Below are 15,005 nucleotides of genomic sequence, written 5' to 3'. Positions count from 1 at the left end.
ACGTTTTTGGTACTTAGAAAAATTCTGCCAACTTCGATACTTAGAAAAATTCTGTTGATTTCGGTACTTAGAAAAATTCAGTTGATATCGGTACTTAAAAAAATTCTGTCGATTTCGGAGCATAGAAAAATTCTGTTGATTTCGGAACATAGAAAATTTCTGCCTTTTTCGGTATTTTGAAAATTTCAGACGTTTTCGGTACTTAGATAATTTCTGCCTTTTTCGGTACTTTGAAAATTTCAGACGTTTTCGGTACTTAGAAAATTTCTGCCTTTTTCGGTACTTTGAAAACACTCAGAAGTTTTCGGTACTTAGAAAATTTCTGACGTTTTCGGTACTTAGAAAAATTCTTACGATTTCGATACTTATTAAACATTCAGAAGTTTTCGGTACTTGGAAAAATTCTGCCGCTTTCGGTACTTAGAAAAATTCTGTTGATTTCAGTACTTCGAAAAATTCGGTCGATTTCGGTACTTAGAAAAATTCTGTTGATTTCGGTACTTAGAAAAATTCTGTCGATTTCCGTACTTTGAAAAGACTCGGAAGTTTTCGGTACTTAGTAAATTTCTGACGTTTTCGGTACTTAGAAAAATTCTGCCGATTTCGGTACTTAGAAATATTCTGTTGATTTCGGTACTTAGAAAAATTCTGATGATTTCGGTACTTAGAAAAATTCTGACGATTTCGGTACTTAGAATACATTCAGAAGTTTTCGATACTTAGAAAATTTCTGACGTTTTTGGTACTTAGAAAAATTCTGCCGATTTCAGTACTTAGAAAAATTCTGTTGATTTCGGTACTTAGAAAAATTCAGTCGATTTCGGTACTTAGAAAAATTCTGTTGACTTTTGTACTTAGAAAAATTCCGTCGATTTCGGTTCTTTGAAGACTCAGAAGTTTTCGGTACTTAGAAATTTTCTGACGTTTTCGGTACTTAGAAAAATTCTGGTGATTTCTGTACTTAGAAAAATTCTGACGATTTCGGTACTTAGAAAAATTCTGAATTTTTCGGTACTTTGAAAAGACTCAGAAGTTTTCATTACTTAGAAAATTTCTGTCTATTTCGGTACTTAGAAAAATTCTGATGATTTCGGTACTTAGAAAAATTCTGACAATTCCGGTACTTTGAAAAATTCCGACGATTTCGGTACTTAGAAAATTCTGACGATTTCGGTACTTAGAAAAATTCTGTTGATTTCGGTACTTGGAAAATTTCTACCTTTTTCGGTACTTTGAAAAGACTCAGAAGTTTTCAGTACTTAGAAAATTTCTGACGTTTTCGGTACTTAGACAATTTCTGACCTTTTCGGTACTTAGAAAAATTCTGACGATTTCGGTACTTAGAATACATTCAGAAGTTTTCGGTACTTAGAAAATTTCGGCCTTTTTCAGTACTTAGAAAACATTCAGAAGTTTTCGGGACTTAGAAAAATTCTGCCGATTTCGGTACTTAAAAATATTCTAACGATTTCGGTTTTTAAAAAAATTCTGGTGATTTCGGATCTTATAAAATTTCTGACCTTTTCGGTACTTAGAAAATATCTGACGTTTTCGGTACTTAGAAAAATTCTGTCGATGTCGGTACTTAGAAAACGTTCAGAAGTCTTCGGTACTTAGAAAATTTCTGACGTTTTCGGTACTTAGAAAAATTCTTACGATTTCGATACTTATTAAACATTCAGAAGTTTTTGGTACTTAGAAAAATTCTGTCGATTTCGGTACTTCGAAAATTTCTGCCTTTTTCGGTACTTAGAAAATTTTTGACGCTTTCGGTACTTAGAAAAATTCTGTCGATTTCGGTACTTAGAAAACATTCAGAAGTTTTCGGTATTTAGAAAAATTCTGTCGAATTCGGTACTTAGAAAAATTCTGCCTTTTTCGGTACTTTGGAAAGACTCAGAAGTTTGCAGTACTTAGAAAGTTTCTGGCGATTTCGGTACTTAGAAAAATTCTGTTGATTTCGGAACTTAGAAAAATTCTGTCGATTTCGGTTTTAAAAAAATTCTGGTAATTTCGGATCTTAGAAAATTTCTGACCTTTTCGGTACTTAGAAAATATCTGACGTTTTCGGTATTTAGAATAATTCTGTCGATGTCGGTACTTAGAAAACGTTCAGAAGTCTTCGGTACTTAGAAAATTTCTGACGTTTTCGGTAATTAGAAAAATTCTTACGATTTCGATACTTATTAAACATTCAGAAGTTTTCGATACTTATTAAACATTCAGAAGTTTTCATTACTTAGAAAATTTCTGTTGTTTTCGGTACTTAGAAAAATTCTGATGATTTCGGTACTTAGAAAAATTCTGACACTTCCGGTACTTAGAAAAATTCCGACGATTTCGGTACTTAGAAAATTCTGACGATTTCGGTACTTAGAAAAATTCTGTTGATTTCGGTACTTGGAAAATTTCGGTCATTTTCGGTACTTACAAAAATTCTGATGATTTTGGTACTTAGAAAATTTCTGACTTTTTCGGTACTTTGAAAAGACTCAGAAGTTTGCAGAACTTAGAAAATTTCTGGCGATTTCGGTACTTAGAAAAATTCTGTTGATTTCGGATCTTGGAAAATTTCTGACCTTTTCGGTACTTAGAAAATATCTGACGTTTTCAGTACTTAGAATAATTCTGTCGATGTCGGTACTTAGAAAACGTTCAGAAGTCTTCGGTACTTAGAAAATTTCTGACGTTTTCGGTAATTAGAAAAATTCTTACGATTTCGATACTTATTAAACATTTAGAAGTTTTCGGTACTTAGAAAAATTCGGCCGATTTCGGTACTTAGAAAAATGCTGTTGATTTCGGTACTTAGAAAATTTCTGCCTTTTTCGGTACTTTGAATAGACTCGGAAGTTTTAGGTACTTAGTAAATTTCTGACGTTCTGCCTTTTTCGGTACTTTGAAAAGACTCAGAAGTTTTCGGTACTTAGAAAATTTTTGACGTTTTCGGTACTTAGAAAAATTCTTACGATTTCGATACTTATTAAACATTCAGAAGTTTTTGGTACTTAGAAAAATTCTGTCGATTTCGGTACTTCGAAAATTTCTGCCTTTTTCGGTACTTAGAAAATTTTTGACGCTTTCGGTACTTAGAAAAATTCTGTCGATTTCGGTACTTAGAAAACATTCAGAAGTTTTCGGTATTTAGAAAAATTCTGTCGAATTCGGTACTTAGAAAAATTCTGCCTTTTTCGGTACTTTGGAAAGACTCAGAAGTTTGCAGTACTTAGAAAGTTTCTGGCGATTTCGGTACTTAGAAAAATTCTGTTGATTTCGGAACTTAGAAAAATTCTGTCGATTTCGGTTTTTAAAAAAATTCTGGTAATTTCGGATCTTAGAAAATTTCTGACCTTTTCGGTACTTAGAAAATATCTGACGTTTTCGGTACTTAGAATAATTCTGTCGATGTCGGTACTTAGAAAACGTTCAGAAGTCTTCGGTACTTAGAAAATTTCTGACGTTTTCGGTAATTAGAAAAATTCTTACGATTTCGATACTTATTAAACATTCAGAAGTTTTCGATACTTATTAAACATTCAGAAGTTTTCATTACTTAGAAAATTTCTGTTGTTTTCGGTACTTAGAAAAATTCTGATGATTTCGGTACTTAGAAAAATTCTGACACTTCCGGTACTTAGAAAAATTCCGACGATTTCGGTACTTAGAAAATTCTGACGATTTCGGTACTTAGAAAAATTCTGTTGATTTCGGTACTTGGAAAATTTCGGTCATTTTCGGTACTTACAAAAATTCTGATGATTTTGGTACTTAGAAAATTTCTGACTTTTTCGGTACTTTGAAAAGACTCAGAAGTTTGCAGAACTTAGAAAATTTCTGGCGATTTCGGTACTTAGAAAAATTCTGTTGATTTCGGATCTTGGAAAATTTCTGACCTTTTCGGTACTTAGAAAATATCTGACGTTTTCAGTACTTAGAATAATTCTGTCGATGTCGGTACTTAGAAAACGTTCAGAAGTCTTCGGTACTTAGAAAATTTCTGACGTTTTCGGTAATTAGAAAAATTCTTACGATTTCGATACTTATTAAACATTTAGAAGTTTTCGGTACTTAGAAAAATTCGGCCGATTTCGGTACTTAGAAAAATGCTGTTGATTTCGGTACTTAGAAAATTTCTGCCTTTTTCGGTACTTTGAATAGACTCGGAAGTTTTAGGTACTTAGTAAATTTCTGACGTTCTGCCTTTTTCGGTACTTTGAAAAGACTCAGAAGTTTTCGGTACTTAGAAAATTTTTGACGTTTTCGGTACTTAGAAAAATTCTGATGACTTCGGATCTTACAAAATTTCTGACCTTTTCGGTACTTAGAAAATTTCTGACGTTTTCGGTACTTTGAAAATTTCAGACGTTTTCGGTACTTAGAAAATTTCCGATGTTCTCGGTACGTAGAAGAATTTCTGCCTTCTTCGGTACTTTGAAAAGACTCAGAAGTTTTCGGTACTTAGAAAATTTCTGACGTTTTCGGTACTTAGAAAAATTCTTACGATTTCGATACTTATTAAACATTCAGAAGTTTTCGGTACTTAGAAAAATTCTGCCGATTTCGGTACTTAGAAAAATTCTGTTGATTTCAGTACTTCGAAAAATACTGTCGATTTCGGTACTTAGAAAAATTCTGTTGATTTCGGTACTTAGAAAAATTCTTCCGATTTCGGTACTTAGAAAAATTCTGTTGATTTCGGTACTTAGAAAAATTCTGTCGATTTCGGTACTTAGAAAAATTCTGTTGATTTCGGTACTTAGAAAATTTCTGCCTTTTTCGGTACTTTGAAAAGACTCGGAAGTTTTCGGTACTTAGTAAATTTCTGACGTTCTGCCTTTTTCGGTACTTTGAAAAGACTCAGAAGTTTTCGGTACTTAGAAAATTTCTGACGTTTTCGGTACTTAGAAAAATTCTGATGATTTCGGTACTTAGAAAAATTCTGACGATTTCGGTACTTAGAAAAATTCTGCCGATTTCGGTACTTAGAAAATTCTGACTATTTCAATATTTTGAAAAATTCTGCCTTTTTCGGTACTTTGAAAAGACTCAGAAGTTTTCCGTAGTTAGAAAATTTCTGCCTTTTTCGATACTTTGAAAAGACTCGGAAGTTTTCGGTACTTAGAAAATTTCTGATGATTTCGGTACTTAGAAAAATTCTGACCTTTTCGGTTCTTAGAAAATTTCTGACGTTTTCGGTACTTAGAAAACATTCAGAAGTTTTCGGTACTTCGAAAATTTCTGCCTTTTTCGGTACTTAGAAAACATTCAGAAGTTTTCGGTACTTAGAAAAATTCTGTCGATTTCGGTACTTAGAAAAATTCTGTTGATTTCGGTACTTGGAAAATTTCTGCCTTTTTCGTTACTTTGAAAAGACTCAGAAGTTTTCAGTACTTAGAAAATTTCTGCCTTTTTCGGTACTTAGAAAAATTCTTTTGATTTCGGTACTTAGAAAATTTCTGCCTTTTTCGTTACTTTGAAAAATTCTGCCTTTTTCGGTACTTTGAAAAGACTCAGAAGTTTGCAGTACTTAGAAAATTTCTGGCGATTTCGGGACTTAGAAAAATTCTGCCGATTTCGGTACTTAGAAAAATTCTAACAATTTCGGTTTTTAGAAAAATTCTGGTGATTTCGGATCTTAGAAAATTTCTGACCTTTTCGGTACTTAGAAAAATTTTGTCGAATTCGGTACTTTGAAAAGACTCAGAAGTTTTCGGTAGTTAGAAAATTTCTGCCTTTTTCGGTACTTTGAAAAGACTCGGAAGTTTTCGGTACTTAGAAAATTTCTGACGATTTCGGTACTTAGAAAAATTCTGACCTTTTCGGTCCTTAGAAAATTTCTGACGTTTTCGGTACTTAGAAAACATTCAGAAGTTTTCGGTACTTAGAAAATTTCTGCCTTTTTCGGTACTTAGAAAACATTCAGAAGTTTTCGGTACTTAGAAAAATTCTGCCGATTTCGGTACTTAGAAAAATTCTAATGATTTCGGTACTTAGAAAAATTCTGACGATTTCGGTACTTAGAAAATTTCTGACCTTTTCGGTACTTGGAAAATTTCTGACCCTTTCGGTACTTAGAAAATTTCTGACCTTTACGGTACTTAGAAAAATTCTGCCGCTTTCGGTACTTAGAAAAATTCTGTCGTTTTCGGTACTTCGAAAAATTCTGCCGATTTCGGTACTTAGAAAATTCTGATAATTTCGGTACTTTATTTCGGTACTTTATAATTTCGGTACTGTTACTTTAGTGAAGAGTACTTTATTTTAATTGTATGTTTGTTTAGCTTCACGGAGTGCAAATTCATTTATAGTGAAGAGTCGGCTAGGCATCTTAAGGAGTATAATATTGAGTAATAATCTATATTTTTGTATGTTTCCATTGATTTATCTTCTAATTAAATAATACAACGAATAAACCAAAGAAAGAATAGTTTTACTTTGAATAAAATGAAATTAAAAAAAAAAGGTTTTCAGCTCTTTTCAAAATGTGTCCTGTAGCCCCGCCCACTTTCAAAAACTATGTTTTTCGACTGTACTTTCAGTGAGTTCTATCATTTAATAACAATTAAATAACAACAATATTTGTTGCTAAAAATGCACATGACACAGATTCAAATTTGAAGCAATAAAATAATAATCCTTGCCTAAGTTAATTTAATAAATAAAATGAAAATCTCCAATGAATGGAAAAAGACGGTCACCCTCCCAAATACTGACCGCGCCCGATGATGCGCTTCGGTGATCCTTAAGTCCAAGCTTTATATATACTTTACTAAAGTTTTACACTTATTGAATTAAAAAGTTACATTAAATAAGATCTATTCCAAGCATTTAATCAATAATTTCTTTCTATTTATTCAAAATTAAATAATGCTAAAAATATCGAGTCAAGAATGCGTGATGTCAAAGCGCCCCCCCCCGCCCCAAAAAGCTTTGCAATGAAAGCGATGGCGGAACGCGTTTATTGCCAACACTAAAGTGTTTTATAAGCAAACCCCGATTTTTTTTTTTTTTTTTTTTAAATATTGTGTGTACGAAATAAAAAATTTTTTTTACTTACTTGTGCAAGAAAGGAACTGCTTTTTGAAATTAAAATTATTCAAAGGCCCCCAAAACTCCACAAAACCGTCAATGTTCGAAATTCGCACACACGATCAAATACTGTTCGAAATTCGCACACACGATCAAATACCGTTCGAAATTCGCACACACGATCAAATACCGTTCGAAACTCGCACACATGATCAAATATTGTCTTTTAAAATAAAAAAATTTTTTACTTAATGATTCGAAAGACTCGATTCAAAGTACGAAATTCGCACACACGATCAAATAAGGTCTTAAAAATTTTTTTTTCAACTTAATGATTCGAAAGACTCGATTCAAAGTACGAAATTCGCACACACGATCAAATAAGGTCTTTAAAAATTTTTTTTAAAGGTTTTAAAGCTTGAATGAAGCTTTACAAACCTTCCAGTCAGAGGACGAGTCTCAATAGATCGCAGTATGGTAGCTGCTCTACTACGTACAACACCCAGACTAGTACCTAAGTCGTCTACAGACGATTTGGCACCCGTGCATCACACCCACAGGGTTGGACTCGGAGCCGAGAGCGCGCGGTCTAGGCGCCCCATAGAGTGCTCCAAATCGAACAGGCCTCGTCGCCGGGGTATTCCGCCCGCAAGGGGCGGTAGTACGCCCCGGCTAACTTTGCCCATCGACGCGACGGATGCGAACGGTATCGTTGCAGTGACTAGACGGGATTCTGACTTAGAGGCCTTCAGTCATTATGCCACAGATGGCATCTTCGCTCCATTGGTCATTCGACCCACCTCATGTACTAAAAATTTACCAACCACGTGTTCCAAATGAACCCACAATGCGCCAATCACATTCAGAGACTAGAGTCGTTTTGCGTTCGAGTTTTTCAAATCAAGAGTTTTCCTCCGAGAAGGGGGAAAATGCGTCGGCACCAACGGGGCGGGGAGCTCTCTCAGGTCGAGCACCCTCTTCAAGCCTAGCCCTGCGAAGGACCTCCCTCTTCCCCAGGACGAAGGGATGGGAAACAGGCACGCCCAAACGGCACTGACAGTTGCGGTCGAGGCGGGGATCGCCAGTGAAGGATCCCCGGACGTAGGCCGATGTCGGAGCCTACTGGCACACATCTTTAATTGTCCTTCCGCAGGTTCACCTACGGAAACCTTGTTACGCGTTAACTTCCTCTAAATGACCAAGTTCGATCAACTTTCCGGCACGCCGGCTCGACCCGGAGGTCAGCCAGAGCGCCAGTCCGAGGACCTCACTAAATCATTCCATCGGATGTTGCGACGGGCGGTTTGCACAAAGGGCAGGGACGTAATCAACACGAGCTGATGACTCGTGCTTACTGGGAATTCCTCGTTCAAGGCAGATATTTACCATTATTCCAGTAATGACCTTCCGTCAATTCCTTTAAGTTTCAGCTTTGCAACCATACTTCCCCCGGAACCAAAAAGCTTTGGTTTCCCGGAAGCTGCCCGGCGTGTCATTTGAGGAACACAGCCGGATCGGTGGCTGGCATCGTTTATGGTTAGAACTAGGGCGGTATTTGATCGCCTTCGAACCTCTAACTTTCGTTCTTGATTAATGGAAACATTCTTGGCAAATGCTTTCGCAGTAGTTCGTCTTGCGACGGTCCAAGAATTTCACCTCTAGCGTCGCAATACGAATGCCCCCGTCTGTCCCTCTTAATCATTACCTCGTGTTCCGAAAACCAACAAAATAGAACCGAGGTCCTATTCCATTATTCCATGCACCATTATTCATGCGTCATGCATACTTTGAGCACTCTAATTTTTTCAAAGTAAAATTGCCGAAACCGAACGACAACCGGTAAAGATCATCGGACAATTTCGGCGGCAATGCTCAGAACAGGCAGTGACCACCGGTGGGCGGACCACCCGTCTGGAACTAAGATCCAACTATGAGCTTTTTAACCGCAACAACTTCAATATACGCTTTTGGAGCTGGAGTTACCGCTGCGGCCGCAGCAGACTTTCCCTCCTTCTTTGATACAAGCATATGACTACTGGCAGGACCAACCATGTTACTTTCACGTTCAGCGAGCGTTCGAAGCGGCGCTTCGAATCTCAGAGGTGGTGGTGCCCCCGGCAGGCGAGGGCGCCGGACCCGGCATGACGGCCGGATCCCCGTTCGCACAGATCGAACTAGAGCCTTCTTCCTCTAGTCGGTTCGAGACTCACTGCGTCCCCCTTGGCGTCAACGCCTGGACGCGAGAGTGCTCTGCCGTCGAGAGTCGTGCTCGCGCCGGAACAAACTGCAGAAAACCTCGTAAATGCTTCCATCACTGTTCAGTCTCCTCGCGGCTACAAACTACTGTCCGAGCTGCTACTGAATAGCCGAGGCCGTCGCTTTCAGTGAGGCAACCCCCGTCTGTGTCGAGACGAGAGCACTGCGTTTCTCAAACGCTCACTATGCCGCACAAAGGTCAAAGCTGGCGCGGCTACGGAACGACGTCCGAGCCACTCGCTGAAAAGCCGAGACCTTTTGTTTCCGTGAGGCGAGCCCTGGCCCTTGTCGAGACGAGAGCGTTGCGTTTCTTGAGACACGCTCACTGTGCCTCACATGTATAGTCCCGCACAAAGTTCATGTTCCAAGCGAAAGATTTTTCTCCCGGGCTGTGGCCGTCGACGTCCGCATCCCCAGCCTCTCACCGAGGAAATTTAAATTTGAACGGAAAACGCATATCGGCCTTTCCGGCTCGCTCGGGCTTCGTCTCAGACTTCCCGTCGCCGGACTTAGAAGAATTTCCACAATTTTCGAGACTTAGAAAAATTTCGGAAAAAATTGGACTTTGAAAAAAAAAACACTCTAAAACTAATTAAAAAAAAATTAACTAAAAATTATTATTACATAATTATCATTAAAAATATTATTTATATTCATTTACCATATTATATAAATTTCATATTAAAATAATTTAAAATAATTAAAAAAAATAACATAAAATTATTATTATATAATTATATTATCAAATTTATATTATATAACTATTATTAAAAATTATATTTTTATGCATTATATTATATACATTTTTTATTAAAATATTTTAAAATTTAACTTTTATTATACATCTTTTAAAACAAATTTTGTTAATAAACACATTGTTTTATATTATAAAGTTTCTTCATTAGTACAATGTCAATAACTAATGTTTTTAGGCAACAATGTTACGATATTTGAAGTGTTTACGTCTGGTCTAACAGATCTTTCGAGTTTCTTTGCATAAGTGCTTTTAATTGCTTAATTTGCTTTTTTTTTATTTCTAAGTACGAAAATCTTCTGAATTTTTCAAAGTCAAAACTGTTTGAAAATATTACTAAGTTTGAAATACCATGAAATATTTCTAAGTACGAAAATCTTCTGAATTTTTCCAAGTCAAAACCGTTTGAAAATATTACTTAGTTTGAAATACCATGAAATATTTCTAAGTACGAAAATCTTCGGAATTTTTTAAAGTCAAAACCGTTTGAAAATATTACTAAGTTTGAAATACCATAAAATATTTCTAAGGACGAAAATCTTCGGAATTTTTCAAAGTCAAAACCGTTTGAAAATATTACTAAGTTTGAAATACCATGAAATATTTCTAAGTACGAAAATCTTCGGAATTTTTCAAAGTCAATACCGCTTGAAAATATTTCTATGTTTGAAATACCATGAAATATTACTAAGTACGAAAATCTTCTGAATTTTTCAAAGTCAAAACCGTTTGAAAATATTACTAAGTTTGACATACCATGAAATATTTCTAAGTACGAAAATCTTCTGAATTCCCGCACAAAGTTCATTTTCCAAGCGAAGAATTTTTCTCCCGGGCTGTGGCCGTCGACGTCCGCATCCCTGGCCTCTCGCCGAGGAAATTTAAATTTGAACGGCAAACGCATATTGGCCTTTCCGGCCTCGCTCGGGCTTCATCTCAAACTTCCCGTCGCCGGACTTAGAAGAATTTCCACAATTTTCGAGACTTAGAAAAATTTCGGAAAAAATTTTCGGTACTTAGAAAAATTCTGCCGATTTCGGTACTTAGAAAAATTCTGTTGATTTCGGTACTTAGAAAAATTCTGTTGATTTCGGTACTTAGAAAATTTCTGCCTCTTTCGGTACTTTGAAAAGACTCGGAAGTTTTCGGCACTTAGTAAATTTCTGACGTTCTGCCTTTTTCGGTTCTTTGAAAAGACTCAGAAGTTTTCGGTACTTAGAAAATTTCTGACATTTTCGGTACTTAGAAAAATTCTGATGATTTCGGTACTTAGAAAAATTCTGACGATTTCGGTACTTAGAAAAATTCTGCCGATTTCGATACTTAGAAAAATTCTTTTGATTTCGGGACTTAGAAAATGTCTGACCTTTTCGGTACTTAGAAAATATCAGACGTTTTCAGTACTTAGAAATATTCTGTCGATTTCGGTACTTAGAAAACATTCAGAAGTCCTCGGTACTTAGAAAATTTCTGACGTTTTCGGTACTTAGAAAAATTCTGTTGATTTCGGTACTTAGAAAAATTCTGTCGATTTCGGTACTTAGAAAAATTGTGTTGATTTCGGTACTTAGAAAAATTCTGACGATTTCGGTACTTTGAAAAGACTCGGAAGTTTTAGGTACTTAGTAAATTTCTGACGTTCTGCCTTTTTCGGTACTTTGAAAAGACTCAGAAGTTTTCGGTACTTAGAAAATTTTTGACGTTTTCGGAACTTAGAAAAATTCTGATGACTTCGGATCTTACAAAATTTCTGAGCTTTTCGGTACTTAGAAAAATTCTGTCGATTTCGGTACTTAGAAAAATTCTGACCTTTTCTGTCCTTAGAAAATTTCTGACCTTTTCGGTACTTAGAAAATATCTGACGTTTTCGGAACTTAGAAAATTTCTGCCTTTTTCGGTACTTTGAAAAGACTCAGAAGTTTTCGGCACTTAGTAAATTTCTGACGTTCTGCCTTTTTCGGTACTTTGAAAAGACTCAGAAGTTTTCGGTACTAAGAAAATTTCTGACGTTTTCGGTACTTAGAAAAATTCTGATGATTTCGGTACTTAGAAAAATTCTGTTGATTTCGGTACTTAGAAAATTTCTGCCTCTTTCGGTACTTTGAAAAGACTCGGAAGTTTTCGGCACTTAGTAAATTTCTGACGTTCTGCCTTTTTCGGTACTTTGAAAAGACTCAGAAGTTTTCGGTACTTAGAAAATTTCTGACATTTTCGGTACTTAGAAAAATTCTGATGATTTCGGTACTTAGAAAAATTCTGCCTTTTTCGTTACTTTGAAAAATTCTGCCTTTTTCGGTACTTTGAAAAGACTCAGAAGTTTGCAGTACTTAGAAAATTTCTGGCGATTTCGGGACTTAGAAAAATTCTGCCGATTTCGGTACTTAGAAAAATTCTAACAATTTCGGTTTTTAGAAAAATTCTGGTGATTTCGGATCTTAGAAAATTTCTGACCTTTTCGGTACTTAGAAAAATTTTGTCGAATTCGGTACTTTGAAAAGACTCAGAAGTTTTCGGTAGTTAGAAAATTTCTGCCTTTTTCGGTACTTTGAAAAGACTCGGAAGTTTTCGGTACTTAGAAAATTTCTGACGATTTCGGTACTTAGAAAAATTCTGACCTTTTCGGTCCTTAGAAAATTTCTGACGTTTTCGGTACTTAGAAAACATTCAGAAGTTTTCGGTACTTAGAAAATTTCTGCCTTTTTCGGTACTTAGAAAACATTCAGAAGTTTTCGGTACTTAGAAAAATTCTGCCGATTTCGGTACTTAGAAAAATTCTAATGATTTCGGTACTTAGAAAAATTCTGACGATTTCGGTACTTAGAAAATTTCTGACCTTTTCGGTACTTGGAAAATTTCTGACCCTTTCGGTACTTAGAAAATTTCTGACCTTTACGGTACTTAGAAAAATTCTGCCGCTTTCGGTACTTAGAAAAATTCTGTCGTTTTCGGTACTTCGAAAAATTCTGCCGATTTCGGTACTTAGAAAATTCTGATAATTTCGGTACTTTATTTCGGTACTTTATAATTTCGGTACTGTTACTTTAGTGAAGAGTACTTTATTTTAATTGTATGTTTGTTTAGCTTCACGGAGTGCAAATTCATTTATAGTGAAGAGTCGGCTAGGCATCTTAAGGAGTATAATATTGAGTAATAATCTATATTTTTGTATGTTTCCATTGATTTATCTTCTAATTAAATAATACAACGAATAAACCAAAGAAAGAATAGTTTTACTTTGAATAAAATGAAATTAAAAAAAAAAGGTTTTCAGCTCTTTTCAAAATGTGTCCTGTAGCCCCGCCCACTTTCAAAAACTATGTTTTTCGACTGTACTTTCAGTGAGTTCTATCATTTAATAACAATTAAATAACAACAATATTTGTTGCTAAAAATGCACATGACACAGATTCAAATTTGAAGCAATAAAATAATAATCCTTGCCTAAGTTAATTTAATAAATAAAATGAAAATCTCCAATGAATGGAAAAAGACGGTCACCCTCCCAAATACTGACCGCGCCCGATGATGCGCTTCGGTGATCCTTAAGTCCAAGCTTTATATATACTTTACTAAAGTTTTACACTTATTGAATTAAAAAGTTACATTAAATAAGATCTATTCCAAGCATTTAATCAATAATTTCTTTCTATTTATTCAAAATTAAATAATGCTAAAAATATCGAGTCAAGAATGCGTGATGTCAAAGCGCCCCCCCCCCGCCCCAAAAAGCTTTGCAATGAAAGCGATGGCGGAACGCGTTTATTGCCAACACTAAAGTGTTTTATAAGCAAACCCCGATTTTTTTTTTTTTTTTTTTTAAATATTGTGTGTACGAAATAAAAAATTTTTTTTACTTACTTGTGCAAGAAAGGAACTGCTTTTTGAAATTAAAATTATTCAAAGGCCCCCAAAACTCCACAAAACCGTCAATGTTCGAAATTCGCACACACGATCAAATACTGTTCGAAATTCGCACACACGATCAAATACCGTTCGAAATTCGCACACACGATCAAATACCGTTCGAAACTCGCACACATGATCAAATATTGTCTTTTAAAATAAAAAAATTTTTTACTTAATGATTCGAAAGACTCGATTCAAAGTACGAAATTCGCACACACGATCAAATAAGGTCTTAAAAATTTTTTTTTCAACTTAATGATTCGAAAGACTCGATTCAAAGTACGAAATTCGCACACACGATCAAATAAGGTCTTTAAAAATTTTTTTTAAAGGTTTTAAAGCTTGAATGAAGCTTTACAAACCTTCCAGTCAGAGGACGAGTCTCAATAGATCGCAGTATGGTAGCTGCTCTACTACGTACAACACCCAGACTAGTACCTAAGTCGTCTACAGACGATTTGGCACCCGTGCATCACACCCACAGGGTTGGACTCGGAGCCGAGAGCGCGCGGTCTAGGCGCCCCATAGAGTGCTCCAAATCGAACAGGCCTCGTCGCCGGGGTATTCCGCCCGCAAGGGGCGGTAGTACGCCCCGGCTAACTTTGCCCATCGACGCGACGGATGCGAACGGTATCGTTGCAGTGACTAGACGGGATTCTGACTTAGAGGCCTTCAGTCATTATGCCACAGATGGCATCTTCGCTCCATTGGTCATTCGACCCACCTCATGTACTAAAAATTTACCAACCACGTGTTCCAAATGAACCCACAATGCGCCAATCACATTCAGAGACTAGAGTCGTTTTGCGTTCGAGTTTTTCAAATCAAGAGTTTTCCTCCGAGAAGGGGGAAAATGCGTCGGCACCAACGGGGCGGGGAGCTCTCTCAGGTCGAGCACCCTCTTCAAGCCTAGCCCTGCGAAGGACCTCCCTCTTCCCCAGGACGAAGGGATGGGAAACAGGCACGCCCAAACGGCACTGACAGTTGCGGTCGAGGCGGGGATCGCCAGTGAAGGATCCCCGGACGTAGGCCGATGTCGGAGCCTACTGGCACACATCTT

The 15,005-nt window shown here is 36.3% G+C and overlaps 1 pseudogene; it reads right to left on the bottom strand.

Moving 5' to 3' along the window:
* Positions 1 to 8,165: 8,165 nt before the first annotated feature.
* On the bottom strand, positions 8,166 to 9,084 carry LOC147803259 (small subunit ribosomal RNA; annotated as a pseudogene; the record flags this gene model as incomplete).
* Between the last annotated feature and the right edge of the window lie 5,921 nt (positions 9,085 to 15,005).

The sequence above is a fragment of the Parasteatoda tepidariorum genome, chromosome 9, assembly GCF_982258835.1.
Source record: "Parasteatoda tepidariorum strain Cologne lab strain chromosome 9, Ptep-v5.0, whole genome shotgun sequence".
Taxonomy (NCBI): Eukaryota; Metazoa; Arthropoda; class Arachnida; order Araneae; family Theridiidae; genus Parasteatoda; species Parasteatoda tepidariorum.
This window is presented reverse-complemented; position numbering and strand designations above follow the sequence as displayed.